This window comes from Colius striatus, chromosome 2 (genome assembly GCF_028858725.1).
Source record: "Colius striatus isolate bColStr4 chromosome 2, bColStr4.1.hap1, whole genome shotgun sequence".
Taxonomy (NCBI): domain Eukaryota; kingdom Metazoa; phylum Chordata; class Aves; order Coliiformes; family Coliidae; genus Colius; species Colius striatus.
Window position 1 is genome coordinate 105,190,544 of NC_084760.1, and position 12,386 is coordinate 105,202,929.

Consider the following 12,386-nt stretch of genomic DNA (forward strand, 5'->3'; position numbering starts at 1 on the left):
CCAGCGCAGGGCCACCAAGACAATCAGGGGACCAGGGCACCTTTGTTATGATGAAAAGCCATGGGAACTGGGACCGTTCAACTTGGAGGAGACTGAGGGGGGACCTCATTAACACAAGTATTTGTGAGTGATAGGACTAGGGATAATGGACAAAAGCTGGAACACAAAAAATTTCCACTTAAAAAACTCCATTACTATGAGGGTGAGGGAGCCCTGGCACAGGCTGCCCAGGGAGGGCGTGGAGTCTCCTTCTTGGGAGGTTTTCAAAACCCGCCTGGACATGTTCCTGAGTGACCTGATCTGGACAGACCTGCTTGAGTGGAGGGTTTGGACTAGATGATCTTTAGAGATGTCTTCCAAGCCCTACTCTTCTGTGAGTCTGTGATCTCTTATATCTTGTGCAGCATGCTATGTTACTTGCTTTTATACAGGTACACTATGAGTCTCAGCAGCAGCACGTTAACACCATGCCTTAATTGTTTTTCACATCTGTTTTTTTCTTTCTTTGTGATCTTCCTTTGTTTTTTCAGTATGTTTCTTTTGTTGTTGGGTTTCTTTTCTCTCCTACAGAACTGATAGGTAAAAGCTAGCTTAGATCTTAAAATACTGATTTGTATCCCCAAAGTTTCTAAGAGCACTAATCATACTTGAAACAGACTTGCTACTTGAATATTTATTGACTTGGGAATATACAGGTGCTTTTGTAATTTAATATATGCACTGCCTTTGTAGACCTTCATTATTTAGAACAAAAAGTTGTGCACAGTACTGTAGCGAGATTTCTGTATAGCAATACTGCTCCTAAAAATAAAACTGAAACTCTCTAAATTAAAGCCCAAGTCTGTTTATGCTGTTGGGCATCAGGTATTTACAAGCCAGCTGACAAGTGATTTATTATTTTTTAAAAAGTTACTAATAGTGGTTTAAATTTTCTGTTTTTCTGAGGGTGATGATCTCACTAAAATAAATAATGACAATTATTTCAGTCACTGACAGTTCAATGCATGTACAAATTTCAGATGACTAACAGGTATTGGATTTTGGTAGCTAGGAAATTGAACCAGATGAGACCTTTACGGTTCATTGAACACAGTTCTGTGGAGCTGCAATAATATGGTTTTATTCCATTTTGAAACTGGTTTTCACTCCCATTACTGTTGGAAGACTATTTCAGAACTTCATTTCTGTGATCAGAAACTTGGTTTTGATTTTTACTTTAACTGCAGGCTGTTACCCAGTACCAGGACTGATTCTGACAAAGATTAACTGAAACGGGTAGGAGTTTTGCTTGGAGAAGGGCTGATGATTAAGCTTTAAAATATGTAGTACGTTAGGAAAAAGCTCCCAGACTGCAGACATCAACCTGGTGGGAGTTTTTATGGTTCCATTACTGAAACTATTTAAAAACACAGCAGTGAGTTAACTGTTGGTGAATCCAAACTGATGTTCTGGCTATCTCATATCTTAGCCTGATATATGAGGCTGGTTGCTGTATACAGGTCAGCACATCTTGGCTTAGCTGGCCAGCTTGACTTAGTCCAAAACTTGTTGCTATTGTCAGAAAATCAAACTTCCCTTTCTCCAACAATTTGGGTGAACGCCTAGGTGAGTGTTAAGGCTTCTTTGCAGCACTGTCTTGACACAAAACCTGCAAACGTGTAGCGCAACACAATGTCAATTTGCGCTCAAATCTCCTGCCCACCAGTAGAAGATAACAGGTATAAAATGGAAGGGAGACGTGACTGGTAAGTGTTGTGGGTTCTATGGTGCTTATTCACAGCTGAACAGGTACTGCAGTGGTTTACTAGAAGTACAAATTGTGTAAAACTGTTGAAAACTTTAACCTGATTAGTATCCATATACATCACTGCCATCACTGCAGAAATCAAAATGGGACCTCAAAAGTCTTGGTAGAGTGAATTTTGAAGAAAAGGCAACCTCTGACATAAAAAGTAGGGGGGAATGGTTTGTTTGTTTGTTTTTTAACAAATCCTGCTAATTAGAGCCACATAACTAGCCCCATAAGGATTACCAGAGAAAACATTCTCTGGAGCCATTTTTCTTCCCATCTGTGATCTCATAAGTTTTATGCAGTCAATAAATTCACTGTTTAATGTTTGTTTGTACTATAGGGCATTGAGACCTCGAACAGGTCTTCACTGAGCAGTGGACTGTGCAAATAAGATATGAGAACTGGGGATCCTGAGCTTTGAAGCCCGGTGAGATCAGGGATTCAATAACAGTGGAGTCATGAAATCTGTTTTTACTAATGTCTCAAGGCTGAGGCTTCCAGTGGATTCTCTCACATGTCATAAGGAAGAGGTAAGACTCATCTTTATTCTTCCCTTTTGCAGGGATATTACCATCTCTCTTGGCACCCCAGACACTTATTTTCTGAAAAAACAACCAACCAAACAAACCAAACTTGAGGATTATAAATTATTCTGTCTGGAACTACCCAATAGGCTCAGAGGCTGTGGCTGGGAACGAGGGATGTGCACAAACTCCTGCAGGCTGTGTACTCAGCAACTTTGTCCCCTGTGGAAAATTTGCTGTAAGGAGAGAGCTACTGCAGATGGGAGAAAAAGTGATCATGAAAACATCATGATTATGGCTTTTGAATGATTTTCCTTTTGAAAAGGCACAAAATACATGTGCACTGCCTGGTGAGTCAGGTGTGAAGTAATGCTAAAGGAATAAATGACACTGTCATTGCAAGAGTCTAACACATCTGTGTAAGGATATTAGTGAGAGGATTGCCCGTTGGTACAGCTCCACTGCTACTGGGAAGAGCCAAAGTACTAATGCAGAGTAAGCTGCTGTGACCAGCGGTGTTTCGATATACAAGACAGAGCTGTTCTGAATGAGGCCAGATAGCACTGCACTTAAAACACCAAAGGAGCTATATCTACATTAGAATTCATACTTTGCTGCACTGTTGTTAGCAACAGAAACTTTTTGCTGGGAAATAAAATTAACATAGACACAGTCTAGTGGAATTGTATCCATTCTGGTTTTGCAAATGATGTAAGTTCTCTTTAAAGGCTGGGCGTAAAATATCAAATATTTAGAGAGGTTCTTAGTATTAAAAATAAATACACATCAGTGCACAATGCATGCGAGAGAATTGGTCAGTTAGCTGACATTTATTGTGTATATGTAATTATATACAATTACATACACTCAAATGAGAAAATTCAGGTGCACGTGTGTAACAAAACTCAGTGTTTAAAAAGCTTGGCCTCCCGTCTGTCCCCTTCCCCAGAGAATGCAATGGTATCTCCAGGATAGCCAGGCTATTACTAAACAGTGGAAAAATTGCTTCTGAAGCTTGTGCTTGCAAGATGTATTTTTTTTCTTGATGTGTAGATTAATTTGCTTTTGGGGATGCAAGGATGAAAAAATTCTTTAAACCAAATTAAGAAAAATGAAGGTGCTTCTGTAGCAGGCTAATTAGATAGCTATCTAAAGCAAATGTTTTGTTTAACGCCTGATTTCTTCTTTAAATATATAAATACCAGCTAGTGTTTTAAAGCTTCTGTAACTGTGAATGGCTCTGCTGTCTCTCACTGCAAGCTACATTTTTATTACTTCTTCCCAAGAAATTTATTTTGCTGACATGGGCCCTAATCCAGTAAAGTGTTAAAACATATGCTTAATTTTAAGCATGTGAGTAAAGCCAACAGAACTTTCCTGTGCCTAAATTTAAGCACAAATTTGCGTTTGGCTTAGCTGGGGTTATAGTTTCTGGGTTATGCTCTTGAGGATTGTGTGTGTTTCGTAGAACAGGCACCGTCCTGATGGAGGAACAGACTTTCACAGGGTATTAAGGTATTTTGTTATTTATCAGAAGATCTTGAGAAGAAAAGGGTACCAACAATTAAGCACTAGCATTTTTGGACATGAATGCAATTCTGTAAATACGTACGTTATGCAAATACTAACAAACTTCCCACAATTTGCTCTTCTACCTCCACATGGTATTGTAGTAGCTGAAAGCAGCTGAGATACTAGCTGGTGGCTTTCAATGAATGACTGCCTTATTTTCTGTACTGGTTTTCCCAGTCACATTGAACATTTTGGCATGGGGACAAGATGATCTTTCTTAATTCTAGTGAGCTGATGAGTTCAGTATTTATTAAAGTTTTGTTCTATGACTCTGAAACATTTTTAGCTGTGAGTATAGTCAAGTGATCTTTTCCCCTGGGAAAGGTAAAACCTGGGAGACGATGACTGAAATGTAGCTCAACTTGGAACTTGAAAGTCACACAGGTGATTTCGAAACAGTAGCCGGAGGATAGCTGGTTAAGTAGTGAAATGTATCCCTGCAATTTTCTTTCCTGCTAGCGATCTCAAACAGACATAGGACAGAGGGGACCCAGAATCTGACCTGCCTTCTTAAAAGTGCTTGCATGAGATCTAGGAGGAAACAAACTGGAACAGTGCATATATAAGCTTACATGACTGATTCTGTTTTGTTACACCGGTGAGTTTTCTACAGAAATGGAGAATCTGGTACTGCTTTTCATCAAAATTTACTGTTTCTAACACATATCAGCATCAGAAAGCTCTAAGTTACTTTTTTTAACATGGAATGGCTTAAAGGCTTTGTGTGTTTCATTTGTACCATGCAAGCTGTCTAGCACCACGGCGGAAGAGAAGAAAGAATGCAGAGAATCTGTACTAAGCTTTAATTTTACTTAATAGCAGGCACAGGATTTGTTCAGAGAGTTTTATTATTGGGCGAGGAGTTAAGGTAATTGCAGCAGTGGGGCAGAAGGCCAGAAGATGATGGAGAAATCTAATACTGTGAATCATTTAGGTTTAAAGAGTACTTTGGGTTATTTTTTTAAAATATACTAGACCTCTACCAATAACCTTCTCCACACTTGGGGAAATTTAAACACAACATAATTATTGCACCGAGTGTGTTAACATATATAATAACGTTAAGTTTATTGCAGTTTGCACTTTCACATTTACAAAGTGTGCAAAGGAAAGGGATTTGGCTAAAGTCTATGAGACAGAAGAGGTTAAAATCAGTAGATGGAAAACAAAAGAGTTGTGAGACGTTCTGCAAGGGTTTTTACTAGGAAAACATTCATGCCTGATTTGAATCTGAAACAGGAAAGTCATTTGTTTGGACTCCAAGGTAGGTTTTCTGTCTCAAATCAATAACTTGTACCTGTACAGAAAAACACTTAAGCCAATTCTTTGCCTTGGGTTTCAACACTGCATGAAGTTTAAGCTAGTGGTTGAAAGCTACCCTGAATAAAGATGGACTATAGCAAAAGACTACACAGTTTGCTGAATCGAGACCCTAAAGATCTGTTGTGACTATATACCAGTATTATAGAAATCTTGAGAAAAACAGACATTTATTTTTATCTTCCACTGAATTTCCCACAAAGCATAGGAAATGGTGGATTTGGGAAGAAATATAACCAGTATTTCTTCTGGAGTGTCTTGGAGCCTCAAATAGCTTTCTATATTTTATGTCACTGAGTTATTAAAAAAAAAAAAAGGTTTCATAAAAGGGGCATAAGATAGCATTAAATAATACTAAACTTGTCTCCCTAGTAGGTATAGACTCAACTGCATGTCACGTGAGCATGTGTGAGCGCTTATTCATACATTCGTATCTCTCTTCTTCAGAGCACTGAAAGACCCATAAGTTGTTGATGCTATCAGCACTTTTTCTGACTTAATCAAAAGATTGATTTAATGTGGTGGGCTTCCCCAGTTTTAAACCAATTATTTTTAAAACTTAAAAGTTGCTTCAGCTAGGCTATTTTCCTTCAATGGAAACATTCTTGTAAGACACTCATGGTCAATATAAATGAATGAGTTTTTTAAGATATTGGAGGGGAAAAAGAAAAAGTCTTACCAAGTCTCCAAACTTATATTATTTCAGTATGCCAGATTAATACATACAGTAACACAGCTCACTGCTTTTAAAATTGAAATACCAGGGTAGGCTGTCTCTCTCAACGGATCTCCCCTTTGCAAAAGCCTTATCCAAATCTCGTGAAGCTGCTAGAACTCATGAACCACTGAGGCACCTCTTAATCTTTCCTTATCTCAAATGTCATGTTTGCTCTCTACTCCTAAATAGATGAGCTGTTAGGAAGTAAAAAATCTGGTGCTATCTTGAAGAAAGGAAGGGAGCAACCTGGAAAACCAGGGGAGTCTCAACAGCGATAGTGGAGCTGTTTGTGTACTGTGGATAGAAAAGAAAAACATCAAGGCACAACAGCTTTTTGTAACTGCACACGTGTAATCTAAGCAACTGGAATTTGCTAAACTCTTTGAATAATTTAACTTGAAACCCATTTCTTTACCAAAGCATTTTCTTCTGCTTGAGTGATTACACTTGTTTGTTTTTTTAGGATTGTTCATAAATTCAGAGGTCCTAGAGCCGGTGTTTCTGATTAAAGAAGAGTGTTTTGGGTTCAGTTTGTTTTTTAAACCAGATTTAGAATTACGGTGACATTTAAAACAGAAGGAAAAGACAGTAAACTATGATATTAACACTACAGTTTCCAACACACTCTTCCAAATAAACATCAATAGCTGGACTACTCCAACACTGGAAGCAGAAAGGGCTTTTTTAAAGCTATGACACAGTATCAGTACTCATAGTGGGGTGGGGGAGACAAATGCCGAGAATCTTCACTTGAGCAAAGCTGTGCTTTGTATCGATCACAGCTTTAGCTTTATGCTGAGGCTCTGCAGTTGAATTTCCTTCCAAATCCAGCATTATCCACTTCTCTACACAAGGCTGGTCAAATGATTGCACACAGCTGATAACTTGTAGATAGAACAGGAAAAGAACAATGCAAGAATCTTGTCAAATGAGGTGAATTTCTGTATTTCCTTGTCACGTTATTGATCTAAATTCTAACTGTTTTTATAGGAAAAGATGTGGATATAACCTCAGACTGGGAAATTCCAAGAATTGTCCTTTGGCCAGTGAATGCTACCTCCATTTTTGTCAACATGAAGACTGACAGATCTTCTATTTGAAAGAATGAAAAAGAAATTGCCAGGTGAACATTCAAGAAAAAATTGGAGGTTTTAAAGCTGCCAAAGCCACCTTTTTTTCCACCATGGAAAAGTAATTTGAAACTCAAATTCAGAAATAAATATTCCAGTTGTTGTGGATTGTTTTTAACTGGACCTCTTCTCTTACCTTTTCTAAAAAGCATTCTCAGGAAATTTCAACATCAGCAGTGTCAGTATAAAGCTGACAAAATTGACTGTACTTTGCAGAAACAGTTTTCCTGTATGACATGTTTAGAATAATTCCCCAATCCTATTTATAATTTCATTTTCTAGCAGTGAGGAATATAAACAGTCTGATGAAGATTTTAAAAACATGAACTCATACCTTGTATGGAAAAAAAAATGGGTAATATCTAAAACCTACAGAGAAAGAAGCAAGGCTCTGAATTGACAGGCTGCTGGGTAGGCAGCTCCCTGCGTCTCGCTGATGACTGAAGCCTTGAGTTGCATCACAATATGAGTTACACACAGATTTTTAATATTACATAGATACTTCTAGTTCCTCTTACAGATATATCAGAAATGAGTTCTTTTTTGAATCTCAATACACTGAACTATTTTCTGAAATGTATTGTTCTTTGATTTTGGAAATGCATAAAAAATATACAAACTTAGCCACTATAGAGGAGAGAGGAGCAACTTGAGCGATGGGCTCAGACATAGATGCAGTGTGGAGAGTCTGGGAGAGGGGAGAAAGGACTGTGCAGCTCATTCACATGATCCCAGTGCTTAAGCATTGCAGTAAATAAAGCTGATGGAGCAGTGAGAGATGGTCTTTCACTTTCCTGTGGCAAATCCCTGTTTTAGCAACTGCAGGCAAAAGGGTCAAATATTTAACTTGGTATTAAACTTAGTAAAATAAACTCAGTTTCTAGCACACAAAACGTATTCATGTAAGTATACTGTCCTATCTGTCTGAAAGGTCAGGAATGGCTTAGCAAAGTTTGAAACAGTTGTGCTGGAAGAGGTGAACAGCAGTGGAAGAGTCCTTGTGCAGATGACTGGATGGATCATGAATTGTCTACGGCGTGGCTCACAAAGGAGAGAGGTTTGATCAGTGCAGCTGAACGATCACAGCAGAGCAACCCTGGTCCAGCTCTCTGTGATATGATGTTTCCATTGTATTTTCTTTCTAGATACCTCATTGCCCAGTTTTCTAAGGAACCATTTTAATTTCTGGCTGAGTTTGAGGAAATACTATTTTGTTTTCAATTAACAAATTTCCACAGATTCTCAGCCCTATATAGTCTTGACTCAAGATAGACTGAGTAATAAGCTTTGGATACATGCATTTCGTGTGCCATGATGCTGATGTAGAAAAGAACTGCAGACTTCTCTGTTGTCACTTATGAAAATGACTGATTCTCAATGGAAAGTATACACGCACTTTTATTTCCTCATTTTGCGAGGAGAAAAAGGCTGGTTTTTGTTCTTTTTCCTTTCCTCACAGCACAAAAAATCACCATTCGTCTCACTGGTGTCATACATTCTCTCTCCTTGCTTGCTCCAAGCAAAGCTAGTCACCCAGTTTCTCTCACCCTGAGATTCTCTCTCTATTTGACAATTTTAACTAAATGCAGCCGAGAGGGAATTTTTTTACTTGTTAATACTTTCATTTGGAAAACACACTTTCGATCATTTCTGAAAATATCCATTGTTGCCATGGCAAAGTCAACTTTACTTCTTGCAACAGAACATTCAGGCAAATTTCTCATGAATAATTTAGTTCCTGCATAGTACACGTTAGGTTTTTGCTAACATCTGTCATTTTATCTCACAATTGTCAATTGGACAGTCTGACAGCTGATATCTTGTGAAGAAAGTATGGCTCTCTGTCATCACACCATTGCAACAGTGCAGCTTTTAACGTTTCAGGAGAATACAGCCTGGCAGTTTTGTAGTTCTTTTCATACCCTGAAACATGCTAGAAAATCACTAGTGCCTCTGGGAGGTAAGGTGGGGAAAAAAAGGTTCTCTATACTGATTTCTGTCCTGATACCAGTGCTATGAATGAAAGCCCCCGAAAAGCCCCACCACATCCCTTTCCCTGCCAGACCTCATTCCAGGTTGCAGAGTTTTAGACAGTTTCCTTCCACGACAGGTGACATAGATTACTTTTAAGCGATTTCTGTTTCTGACTCTATTTTGCAAAATTGGATTACTCCATAACGGATGGATGGACTGTCCATTGTTAGACAGCACAAGCAGCACCTGCTCACTGCAGGGAAGAAGGATCTCAGAGAGGCAGGAAGAAACGAAATACAGGAAGAGTGAGAAAGAGCAAGTGGTATAAGGTATCACACCCTCAACAGCCAATTGATTTACTGGATGATTTTACAAACGCACATAAAAACTGTCGTTTCATTTAAGCTGAAACTTTCTGAGTTATGGAAGTACAAAGACCTACGTGAATGTCCCACTAAAATCAAGGAGGAATTTGATCTCTATTTTCAAGTCTGCAGGTTATGAACCACGGATTCTCTTGTCTCCAAGGCTGGCAAGGCTTCCTTCCCATGGATCATGGCCTTGCCGGCGCCAGGTCAGAGATCCCTGGTCTTGGCGGTTGTCGAGCTGAGCCGGGAAAAGAGCTTCACTGCTTCACCGACCAGTGTGTGGGCCCCTGCTCGCCTCTCAGCGTTTTGGAAAGACCCTTAGGCCAAGCTGCACCTCAGAGGGGTGACGGAAATCACGTACTCTGCATAAAGCACGAAGAAACACAGAGAGCATTTCTAACACAAAACGCCTGGCAAATGCCCTCTCGGAACAATTATTTCGGGTATAGCAGTGGGGTTTTTTAAACGAATCCCGCTTTCTCTAGTTTCTTTTCCCCCTTGCAGATGCTGCTACTCTGTGGCAGCTGCCCTCCCCACCCTCCCTCAGCTCTCTTAAACTCTGTTTCGTTTCCCGCCGGCCTCCCTTTTCCCAGGCGGGCGGCCCAACCTACCCACCCCCAGCCACCGCCTCCCTCCCCTGGCGCCGGGCCCAGCGGAGAGGGTTACAGCCAGCGGGGGAGGCGGGGCGGCAGCCGTTGGGGGCAAGAGGGGGCGAGGGAAGCGAAGGGGCTGAAAGGGCGTGGGCGGAGCGGTAGCGTCCGCACACGGCGGCACCGAGACCCGCGACGCGGGGCGGGGTCGGCGGGACCGCGGTCACCGAGGCGGCGGCCGTTACCCCACGCGCTCGGCGCGCGTGCGGCGGGGGGCGGGCCCGGCGGCTCGGGCGCCCGCCCCCGCGCCACAGGGAGGCAGCGCCCCCCCCGCCCCCGCGGCTGCCCCCCTCCATGCCCCACCCTGTGGGCGGTGTCGGCGGAGGCTCCGGCCCCCGGCGGCCTCCTCCCCCCCCGTCGCCCATTGGCGCGCGCCGCGTCCCGTTAGCGCTCGGGGCCCGGTCTCGCGATGTTGAGCCGCTGCCGCCGCCGCCATATTGTGACACTATTTTGATTTGGAGCGCAGCGAGTGGGGGGAGGGGGGGGGGGCCGGCAGCGACGCGCAGCCGGAGCGGTTCCAGCTGAGGACGGGAGCGGCGCCGCAGTCACCCACCTACCCATCTGCCTACCTACTCACCCACCCCCGGCCTCCCCACCGCTCTCGCCCGCGGCGGCAGCACGGACCCCCCCTTCCCTTCCTCCTCCTCCTTCTCCTCCTCCTCCTCCCCCCCTCGGAGAAGAGCGGAACGGCGGCGGCGGGAGGCTGCGGAGCGAGTCGGGTCGGCAGGGTCCCCCCTGCCGGGCGGAGGCGGCGGCGGTAGTGGCGGCGGCGGCTGCTGCTGTGGTGGGGGAGGCGGAGGCGGCGGAGGAGGAGGAGGAGGAGGAAGAGAAGCAGCAGGGTAAGGCTGACCCCGCCGAGGCGGGCCTGGTGGCAGCTCCCCGGGTTGGTTTCCTGGCTGTGCTGGTCTCAGCCCCGGGAGCAGAGGGGCTGCGAGAACAGGCGCGGGAAGCTGGCCCGGCCCGCAGGCCCGAGAGGAGCAGGGGGCCCGAGGGGTTCCCAGATACTTTCTTCGCCTCGGGCTGTTCCAGGGCGAGGGCAGGGGAGGCCCCTGCTTGGGGAGGGAGCAGTCCCCGGAACCCCGCTCATCGCGGCGTGGTGGGGCGGGGTGGGAGGCAGCCTCCCCGGCGGGGTGGGCAGGGACGGGAAGCCACGGCGCAGCGGGGCGTCCAGCGAGGGATGGAAACTTATTTTGCTTCGTGAATCGCTGGAGCTTCCCCCGTGCGGGGAGAGACTCGCCGGGCCCGCGTGTCAGGGGGCGCGGGGCGGTGTGCGTGGCAGCGGCCCCGGCCCCGGCCTGCGCCGTGGCGGGGGGCTGCGGCCGCCCTGAGAGGGGAGGAAGCGGCCCGCGGCGGAATGGGAGGGCAGGCAGAGGGGTATGGGGCCTGGTCCGGCGCCCAGCAGGTGACAGGTGTGAGGGCGCCGGGCGAGACTCCGCCATTTGATGATGAGTAACAAGAGTGTTGGAGGTGCGATTTTGGGGTTTTTTTTTCGTGCCTGGTGTCGTTGCGGGGGCTGGCTGGGTGCGATTCCATATATAGTGTATTGGAGACGCTCACTTCTGTTATTCAGGTCGGTTTAATTGTTGAGGGAAGTTCTTGAAATGGTTCTGATAAGAGGGATTACGAAGAGAGGAGATCCGTACAGTTTCTCTTTTCTTTTTCTGCTTTGTCTCCTTGAGAGAGTTGGGAACGCTATGCAGAGATGTGTAGTGCTTTGTCCCATTCATTGAAAGACTTGTATTAAAAGTCGGAATGCTCAGTCCTGTTAGGTGCTGCAGGGCCTTCAGGGCAGGGGACCTTGTGTTCTTTGTATATAACCTGGTAGCTCAGCAGAGCCTGATTCATGCCCAGTACCTGTAGGTGTTTCTGCATTAATGATAAGTAGTATGTGCTTTAAAAAAGGAATTTCAAATGAATACTTACTAGCGAGGAGTGGGTTTCAGATGTGGCTTTGTAGTCATCATAAGTGTAGAGTATTTGATACAGACTTGAGTAAAGCTCTTTCTGAAGTTCAATGGCAGAACACTGAAAATAGTGTTGCATATAATTTCCAGTACTACAACTTACATAGATGTTTATGAAGACACATGTTAAATGTGGAGTTATTCTCTTCGACTGTTCAAGTAATTTTATATCATAAATAGCCACCAAAGTGGTACTGCACAGGCAGTAAGGAAGGCTAATGACTTTAGAGCAGTAGTACTGTATTCATGACTTGCCCTGATTTGCTGAAATCAGGGATAATATTCAGGTTAGCTAATGACTTAACACATAACCAGGCATTTGCCTTTCATATGCATATTTCAGTTATTTGGTTTGGTCAAACCTCAGAATTCTG

At 43.8% G+C, this 12,386-nt stretch overlaps 1 protein-coding gene across 1 annotated transcript in view; it reads left to right on the forward strand.

Moving 5' to 3' along the window:
- Window positions 1-10,452: 10,452 nt before the first annotated feature.
- TAB2 (TGF-beta activated kinase 1 (MAP3K7) binding protein 2) overlaps window positions 10,453-12,386 on the forward strand; it is a 70,084-nt gene continuing 68,150 nt past the window's right edge. Inside the window, exon 1 of the mRNA XM_061991683.1 lies at window positions 10,453-10,887. The gene's annotated coding sequence lies outside the window, so the exon portion shown is untranslated. The remainder of the gene's footprint in view (window positions 10,888-12,386) is intronic.